General features: G+C 46.7%; 1 long non-coding RNA gene across 1 annotated transcript; it reads left to right on the top strand.

Moving 5' to 3' along the window:
- The first annotated feature begins 669 nt into the window (after positions 1 to 669).
- On the top strand, positions 670 to 7,836 carry LOC129392220 (uncharacterized). Its single transcript, XR_008617712.1, has 3 exons — positions 670 to 863; positions 1,482 to 1,665; positions 7,662 to 7,836. It is a non-coding gene; the product is annotated as an uncharacterized lncRNA (long non-coding RNA).
- The last annotated feature ends 2,053 nt before the right edge of the window (positions 7,837 to 9,889 follow it).

Here is a 9,889-nt window from a genome sequence, read left to right as displayed (position 1 = left end):
GCCCACGATAGCCCATCCTGACCAGTGTGGGAGCTTTGTGTCCCAATCTTGAAGAGTCTTGCTTGCTAAGGTAAAAAACTCTCAGAGAGTATTTTTATTTTTAAAGAGGTTTCACAAAACCTGCATGAGCCAAAGGAAAGAATTTCTAACAGTGTAATTTTACCACTTACCAGTGTTAAGGCAGCGCTGGGAAACAAACAACAGGCTCACCCCCTGGGTACTCTCTGGATGGGCCATGTCTTTGGGTAGGTCCCTTCCCCTGCTCACAACATTTCCAGCGTTGTGCGTGTGACCGTGGGCAGTGGCCCCTCCACCCCTAGCGAGCCCCTGCCTTGCATGTGGTAAGTGGATCTCTAAGACCCTGAACTTGGTGTTCTAAGAATGAACCCCCCTCTCCCTGCTGCCGGAACCCAGCACCCATGGCTCTCGTCCAGAGGAGCCCAGTGCCTTTACCATCTCTCCCACGCTCTGGTTGGGAGGCCCATGTTCAGACTTGCCTGTTCTGAAATAAATAGTTGGGCACTGCTCAGAAATGAGAACTTCACTTTAATTAACAGGAAGAAGATGAAACAGAGCCCAGCTCAGAAGGAGCTGTTCACCCCAAGGAGCAGGAGCAGGGATTGGGGGAGGGGGCGGGGGGCCAGGGTGGGCACGGGGGATGGCCTGCCCCTGAGCTGGTCAGTGTTCTCAAGCTCAGGTTGGTTTGCCTGTCCTGGTCTTGGACTAGCAAACGGACAAAGGAGGGCAACTGTCTCAGCACTCACCGGCTTGGACGTTAGTTAGAGCCAACAGCAGTCACCAATGCAACCCCGTCTGCAAAGGCCAAAAGCTGGGACAACCTGCCAGGAGCGCCTGGACGTCAGGTAACAGGGGGTGAAGAGGGGAGTAGCAGACAGGGTCCCACACGATGACTTTGTGCCTTTTAACCAGATACCCCTAAGCCCCCAAGCACAGGCACGCTCACAGCCACCTGCTGGTCTAGAGCTCCCCCCGGGACACCGAGGCCGTGGCCACAGAGGAGCTTGGAGTCAGGCCGAGGGGAACCCGAGGAGGAAGATGCTGCAGCCTGGGGTCCGCAGTACAGGGGTGGTTCCAGACCCCTGCCAGCCTCGGGTAGCCAATGACCCTGAGATCTTGAGCGAAAGAAAGCCCAGGTTTCTGATCTCACAACTTGTCAGATTTTAAGAACTCCCCGTTGGCCATGGACGTGAGAATTTGCCAGAAGGACTTGGCCACTGAAAGGTTTGACGGAAAAATTACAAGGTGGCAGTGCCAAGGCGGAGGCAGAACTGGATGAGAGGCCAAAGGGAGCCAGGGTGTTAGGCGTTGGATGCTTCCCCTGCCAAAATGTAGGCTTCCTACCCATTATGTACCTCAGAATGTGACCCTATTTGGAGACAGGTGTTTACAGAGATAATCAAATTAAAACGAGGTCAGTAGGGTGGTCCTAATCCAATAATGACTGATGTCCTTGTACAAAGGGGAAGTTTGGACACAGCCCACAAGAGAAGAATGCCGGGGGAAGAAGAAGATGTCCGTCTACCAGCCAAGGAGAGAGGCCAGGGGCAACGCCTCCCTCACGGCCCTCAGAAGGAACCAAGCCTGCGGACACCTTAATTTTGGACTTCCAGCCTCCAGAACCGGGAGACAATACATTTCTGTTATGTAAGCCACCAGCCTGCGGTGCTTTGTTACTGCAGCCCTGGGAAGTGAATCCACGGGATCGACCCCTGGGTGTCCTTGGGTGGGTCCCTCCATTCCTCTGGGTAACTAGAAGGTGGCCAGACACAGTCCAGAATCCCCTCACTGGCCCATCACTCTGACGCTCTGGCCTCCGGGCCCCTGAGAACAAGGGGGGCATCTGGTCCCCTCGGAACCTAAAGAAATCACTGGACCAAGACACTGCTTTTGTGCAACAGGTCATGATCGCCACGTTCCTAAGATGCTGCTAGCTGCTGCGGCTCCGTCCAGAGGTGGGGGTGGGGTAGGGCAGTGTGGCTCGGCTCTAAAGCATCGTTTAACGTCGCGTCTACCCAGCTAGGCATTTGAAACACTTGAAGTGTAAATCTTCATCTTCCCCTCGCCATGCTTGCCTTGAGGTTCAGGGCCCGTGATTCTTAGGTGTCAATGGTTGACGGTGATGAAGGCGCCCACGCCTCTGAACACGCCTCGTTCGTTAACCACACTAGCTGTTCCCGCCTCCTTCCCGCAGCTCCTTCATGGATCTGCTTGGGTTTTGCACGGGGATCTGTGTGTGCCGGGTGGGCTTTGCGTGTGTTTGGGTTGCAGGTGCAGGCCTGCTGGGTGAAGAGATGCAGGAGGGGTGGGTGTGGCATGGGTGGGGACCCAGGCTGGTGCGCGTGAGCAAGCTGGGAAACATTTTGGTGGGTCTACGAGTTCTTGGAGGTGCCTCCCCCTCTCAATGCTTGTGTCTTTTTTTCTTTACAAGACAGGTACTAAGCAGGCAGCAGCTGTGGGAACCAGACCTGAAATGTAACAGGTCAATGAAATCGCTTGTTTTCACATTTTGATACCAAAGTCGGTGGTGGGACCGTTCTAGGAATGGGTTTAATTGCAAAGCATCGCAAGCCCTCCCCCTGCAGAGGCCTCCAGGTGTGTAACTCTGCTCAGAAAACAGATGCCAGGCAGCAGGAAAGAGCAAGCCTGAGGGGCACCTGATGTAATTTCTCCCTCCTGGTTAGTGGGTGGGGGAAGGGAGAAGCCTTCCCAGAAGGCTTCCCTACCGGGAAGAGGAGGGAAGGAGGGCGGAGGAAGGGGAGGGAGAAGGGCAGGCTTCTTTGAGGTCCAGCCTGTGCTGGGTGACTAAAATGAGGGTGACGCAATGAAGCCTCTGCAGACTTCCCACTGCTGTAATTCTGCGTGAATAATTCTGATAATGACCCTTTACTCAGCAAGGGTGGCAACCAGATAAGCAGATTGCTAGAGCCGTCGTGTCAGCTGACGTGGGCTGCGCACTCGATTGCCATCTGATGTGACGTAACCCACCACCGTGACTGAGACTGCCCCTTGGGGCCCCTGGAGCCCAGGGAGAAATGGTGAAACAAGGCCTGTCCGGGTGCGGAGAGGACCCCGCGGGGTGCTGGCGCCTGTCCCCTCCTTTGCGCTCCTGGGGCAGAGGCTCTGCTCTCATCCCTGTTTGGTGAGCAAGGGCCACCGGGAGCAAGTCAGGGGGACAGAGGCCTCAGTCTTGAGGGGGAGAGTGCAAGGTTGTCTTTCTTGTCAGGGGCCTTGCATGAGGGGAGAGAGGTTGTCACGGCAAAGAGCCTGGGCCGCGGTGTATCTGTGCATCTCAAAGGCAGAATGCGGGACCAAGAGCCCCCTGTTCCACACACAGTGAATCTTCGTGTCACTCTTCCTAGCACCCCTTTCCTGCCTTTGGGTAAAAGTCCAACCACAGTCTCTCTGAGGAACCGCCCCTCCCTCCATTCTCAGCCCACGTGTTTGGGGGACTTCACCCACCCTTCTGGGCCCAGAGGGGACCATGTGGCCCAGGGCTGGCCAACGAGAGCACTGCCCCTCCCAGCACAGGCGCCCGCCAGCCAGGGACACTCCGGTGACACTGTTGTCACCGTCATCGGGAGACAGGTGCTTTCTTTCTGCTGGGGTTGCTAAGCAAGTAGGGTTCATCGAGCATGGCCAGGGGCAGCTCTGCCAACCTGGGAGGAGAGGCTGACCAAGAATAAAGGCAACACAGGCTGAAGCTAAGCAGAACAGAGAGATAGAGGGAGATGGGAGACGGAGAGAGAGACTGATCCCTGGCACCCATTCAAGCATCCAGACCCAGCTTTGTTTGAAACTGAATGGGGTTGTGTTGAAAGCCCATTATTTTCAGGCATATAAGCCAGTAAATTCTCAATCTTTGTCTCTCCTCCTGTTTTGGGTTGGGTGTCTGTCATTTGCACCTGACAGAGTCATGAGCAATACAAAAAGCCTGTTGCCTCCACAGGCCCAGCATACAGAGTCCACCTGGTCTCCCAGAGGCCCAGCTCTGTTCTCTGGGAAGAGCCGGGGGTCAGGCCGCCCCTCACAGAGGGGCCAGTGGGTCTGAGCCTCTACTACAACTCTCCCACCCATCTCTCTCTTGCCCTGGTCTTCTGCTTTCTTTCTCCTCCTTCTCTCTTGATTTTACCCAGGATTTTAAAAGATGCCAAATATTTTGTGTTGCCGGAAAGTAAACAAGAGCTGCAGAAATGATGGGGCACAAAGATGGAGGAGCAGCTGGCAGGGGCTCTCACTGGCCAATTCTGGAACAATTAGAGCACTAAAATAATGGAGGGCAGTAGTGAATTATAGACCATTAGAAAAGAGGAAACTATGGGTCCACGCCAATAATACATAGATCAATGAATGAATGAGAAGGAAGAGTGCTGGTCAATAAACGTGAAGGAAATCATGGGTGAAAATGTTTGAAGATTTTTCATGTTGAAAAAGCATCATTTTTGAGCCATCATAATAAAGACAATGTAGTCAAGAATGGATCAGTGGATGCTAATTTCAGGGGAAATTTTGATAAGAAGCAGGATGTTTTCATAGTCTCAAAGTATCTCCCCACAGATTGCCCATCAGTTGCCAAGGGCATCAGAGTAACTATCAGGGGAGGAATCCGACCACGTCGTCATTAAAACTAACAACAGCAGGGAGGGCTAGGTGGACACCACGTGCCTCCAGGTGGGACGCCCTGAGGAGAACACGACTTAGAGAGTTCCCCCTCCCACCCACCCCCATAAACAGAATCTAATAACGAGCAGTCATCTGACAAACCCCAGAGACCATTTTAATAGTTTAGTTATTTTATTGTGGTAAAAAACACATAATGTAAAATTTACCCTCTTAACCATTTTCAAGTGCACAGTACAGTAGTGTACGAACATTGTGGTGCAACAGATTTCTAGAACTTTCCATCTGTGCTCATCATTGAACAACTCCCCTGCTCCCCATCCCCAAAGCCTCTGGCAACCACCATTCGACTGGCTGTTTCTAAGAGTTTTGCTCCTTTACATACTTAGTATGAATGGAATTGTGCAGTGTTTGTCTTTTTATGACTGGCTTATTTCACTTAGCATAACGTCCTGAAAGTTCACCCATGTTGTAGCATGTGTCAGAATTTCCTGCTTTTTAATGGCTGAATAATATTCCATTGTACATATATACTTCATTTCCTTCATGCATTCATGGTTATTGATGACATTTAAGTTGGTTCAACCTCTTGGCTATTGTGAATAATGCTGCTATGGACATGGGTGTGCAAATATTGCTTCAGGATCCTGCTTGCAATTTTGTTGGCTATAGTCCCAGAAGAGGGATTGCTGGATCATATGGTAGTTCTCTTTTTAATTTTTTGAGGAAACTCCATGTGTTTTTCAGAGTGGCTGCACCATTTTACATTCCCACCAACACAGCACAAGAATTTCCTTTTCTCCACATCCTCTCCAACATTTGCTATTTTCTGGGCTGTGTCGGGGGGGTTTTCATTTGTTTTTTTGGTTTTTGTTTTGTTTTGTTTTTGTTTTTTTGATAGTGGCCATCTTCATGGTATGAGGTGATATCTCATTGTGGTTTTGATTTGCATTTCCCTTATGATTAGTATTGTTGGGCACCTTTTCATATGCTTGTTGACCGTTTCTATATCTTCTTTGTAGAAATGTCTATTCAAGTCTTTTGTTCATATTTTAATTGGATTTTTTTTATTGTTGAGTTTTATGAGTTCTTTATATATTCTGGATATTAACCACTTACCAGGTATATGGTTTGCAAATATTTTCTCCCTTTTAGTAGGTTGTCTCTTCACACTGTTGATTGTTTGGTTTCCTTTGCAATGCAAAAGTTTTTAAGCTTGATGTAGTCCCATTTGTCTGTCTTTGTTGCCTCCACTTTTGGTGTCATATCCAAGAAATCATTGCCAAATCCAATGTCATGAAGCTTTCCTTTATGTCTTCTTCTAAGAGTTTCACAGTTTCAGGTATTACATATAGGTTTTTAATCCATTTTGAGTTAATTTTTAAAAATAAATTTATTTATTTATTTTTGGCTGTGTTGGGCCTTCATTGCTGCATGCAGGCTCTCTCTAGTTGTGGAGAGCGGGCGCTACTCTTCATTGCAGTGTGTGGGCTTCTCATTGTGGTGGCTTCTCTTGCTGCAGAGCATGGGTTCTAGGCACGAGTTTCAGTAGTTGCAGCACGCGGACTTCAGTAGTTGTGGCACATGGACTCAGTAGTTGAGGCTCGTGGGCTCTAGAGCGCAGGCTCAGTAGTTGTGGCCATGGGCTTAGTTGCTCTGTGGCATATTGGATCTTCCCGGACCAAGGCTCAAACCTGTGTCCCCTGCATTGGCAGGCAGACTCTTAACCACTGTGCCACCAGGGAGCAGTTAATTTTTGTATATGGTGTAAGGTAAGGGTCCAGCTTCATACTTTTGCATGTGAATATCCAGTTTTCCTAACACCACTTGTTGAAGAGACTATCCTTTCTCCATTGTGTAGCTGTAGTACACTTGCGGAAGATCAGTTGACCATATATATGTCATCTCTGGGTTTTCTATTCTATTTCATTGGTCTTTATGTCTGGCTTTATGCCAGCACTATACTGTTTTGATTACTGTATTTTGTAATACGTTTTTAGAAATTAGGATGTGTGAGGCCTCCAGGTGTGTTTTTCTTTCTCAAGATTCTTTTGCTATTTGGGGTCCTTTGAGATTCCATATAAATTTTAATTTTTTTTTCTATTTCTGCAAAAAAATACCATTGAGATTTTGATAGGGATTTCACTGAATCTGTAGATTGCTTTGGCTAGTATAGACACTTTAACAATATTAAGTCTTCCTGTCCATGAATTTTGAGTGTTTTTCCATTTATTTGTGTCTTTAATTTCTCTAAACAATGTTTTGTAGTTTTCAGTGTCTTTCATCTCCTTGATGAAACCTCCTTGGTTAAGTTTACTTCTAAGTATTTTATTCTTTTTGATGCTATTGTAAATGGAATTGTTTTCTTAATTTCCTTTTCATATTATTCATTGTTAGTATACAGAAACATAACTGATTTTTGTGTGTTGACTTTGTATCCTGACTTTACTGAATTCATTCATTAGTTCTAAGTTTTTTGTGGACTATTTAGGGTTTTCATCCTGCAAACATTTTATTTTTTAAAAAAGGACTGAATTCCTTATAAATGTTGATTTTATAAAAGAGAAAGAAAAATTGTGGACGTAGTTCAGAATAAAGGAGACTAAAGCAACATGAGAACTAAAAGCAATCCCTATATTGCATCCTATAATGGAGGGAAAATGCTATAAACAACATTATTGGGCCAATTAACAAGACTGGAGAACAGATGGTTGATTAAGTAAAAGAATCATGTCAATGTTTAATTTAGTGAAGTTGATAACTCTACTGTTGAGTTTTATGCACAAAAACAGCATTATTCTTAGGAAATACATGTTGAAGTATTGAGTAAGGGGCTTAATATATGTCAGTTACTCTCCAAATAGTTCAGGAAAAAAAAAATAGAGAGAGAATGAGCACAGATAATAGAATGGGCAAAAAAGGTAAATCTAATTAAAGGGTGTATGGGGTGTACCATGTACTATTCCTATTCTCATAACTTCTCTGTAGGTTTGGAGTTATTTCCAGATTTTTGTTGGTTTCAGGATGCTGGCGTCTGGTGCAGGGTTAGGGACACCCTCACTTGCCTGGGGACAAGGCTCCCACCAGCCGTACACTTTGCTGGATCACTTTGCTGGATGACCCCTCCCGTCCCACCAGACCCTGCTGTGACTATAACAGCAGCACGTGAGACATCTTTCCACATGGATTGGTAGTTTTGTCAAGTGGAACTTAATCCTTCCAGATCAGGAGGATTATTTTGGATAAACCATTAAAATTATTAATTAAAATGTTAGCGTCTGATTGCCTTTGTACTTGTTTATAAGAATTTTCTCAGAGCCTGGGTGCGTTGACCTCCCTCTCCTGGCTCACCTGTTGAATCCATGTTAAATCACTCTCCATTTCTGCCTATACCAGAGGAACCTTCTAAAAGTGGGCACGAGGTTTAAGAGAAGAGACATTTTAAGACATGCTCAAAGTTACGAGGACACCAAATATTTTGGACTGAATAGTTTTGGAACCTCTAGTGTGTGCAAGGCAACTTGGTAGGGTATGGCTACTCTCCTCAAGCAACTTACAATCTAAAATAAGAAAGCAAGGGACTTCCCTGGTGGCGCAGTGGTTAAGAATCCACCTGCCAATGCAGGGGACACAGGTTCAAGCCCTGGTCCGGGAAGATCCCACATGCCACGGAGCAACTAAGCGCATGCACCACAACTACTGAATCCGCGTGCCACAACTACTGAAGCCTGTGTGCCTAGAGCCCGTGCTCCGCAACAAAGAGTAGCTCCCCGCTTGCCGCAACTAGAGAAAGCCCGCACGCAACGACGAAGACCCAACGCAGCCAAAAATAAATAAATAAATCTATTTTTTTAAAAAAGAAAGAAAGAAAAGAAAGCAAGAGAACACACAAAAAGCTAGGTAATCATAGAAGTTGATTGTAATAGTTCCCCACATGAGAAACCACCAGGCAATTGGGAATTAATTGATTCATTAAGGGAAGACTGTAAGGAGTCCGAATATTCAGAAAAGAAAAAGATCCCTGTTGGTGGAGAGGGTTAAGGAGACTTTATGGAACAAAGAGATAAGGCTGAGACGGAAGGATGTGTAGGATTTGTATAAAGGACAAGAGCATTTTCCAGGAGGGAGAGCCCCACAAACCAGCACGTGGAGGTGAGAACGCTCAGGCCTTTTTGAAGCACAGTGAACGAACCGGTTTGTCAAAGGTTGAGGGCTTGTGAAGGAGAATTAGAGGAAAGTTTTTTTGAGTAAATTGGTAATGAATCTCCAGAGCTCTGAATTCCAGCAGTGTAGGCTTTTGTGGGTGATGGAGAATCAAAGAAAAGGCTTTGGAGCAGAGCCTGGGGGTCAGAAGCCACCTTCAGAAACTATTGACTATCAGAGTCCACTTATTGAACGCCCATTGTGGTTCAGGTACTTCCTATACTTATCTTTGAGCCTCACAGAAACTCTGCAAGGCAGACAGAATCACCTCCACACTGGCAGGAAGAGCCTATTTCTGGGAAGGGCAAGTACTCTGCCTGGGGTCATGCAGGTAGGAAGGGGCAGAGCCAGGGGTCAACTCAAGGCCTGTGAGACTTCAGGGTGGAGCCCAAGGAGCCCTCTCTTTTTTTTTTGGCCGTGCCATGCAGCATGTAGGATCTTGGTTCCCCAACCAGGGATCGACCTGTGCCCCCTTCAGCGGAAGCTCGGAGTCTTAACCACTGGACCTCCAGGGAAGTCCCTGGAGCCCTCTCCGTGACACCCTTTCCCCTCCCTGTCTTTGAAGTAAGGGCATGGAGCCATAAAGCCTGAACCAGAGCAGTGGCAATGGACATGGAAGGAAAAAGAAAGATGTGGGGAAAATGTGAAGGAAATACTGACAAGACTGGGTGAACAATTAAGTTTAGGAGGTGACTGAAATGGAAGTTAAATCAAGCTTCATTTTGTTTTTCATGTGAGAACTTACGGTTACTACTGTGCTAGCTATTTGAAGAAAGGAAAAAAATGATTATAATATTGTCCCTACACTCAAAAACATTAAGGTCTAGTATAAGATGTTATAAATGTGCATAAATATGTATAATATGGGAAAGAGTTAGATAAATACTACAAGAGCAAAATAGACAAAGTGCTGTAGATAGTTAGATGGGAGAAAATCTAGGCAGTAAAATCAAATATTCATTGAAGAGAATATATTTGATCTGGACTTTAAGAAATGGATACAGCTTTCCCTGGCCAAGGGAAGTGAAGGGAGGCTATTCCAGATCAG

The sequence above is a fragment of the Physeter macrocephalus genome, chromosome 7 (genome assembly GCF_002837175.3).
Source record: "Physeter macrocephalus isolate SW-GA chromosome 7, ASM283717v5, whole genome shotgun sequence".
Lineage (NCBI taxonomy): Eukaryota > Metazoa > Chordata > Mammalia > Artiodactyla > Physeteridae > Physeter > Physeter macrocephalus.
Note: the sequence above shows the minus strand (reverse complement) of the source record. Positions and strands in the feature narration are given on the sequence as shown.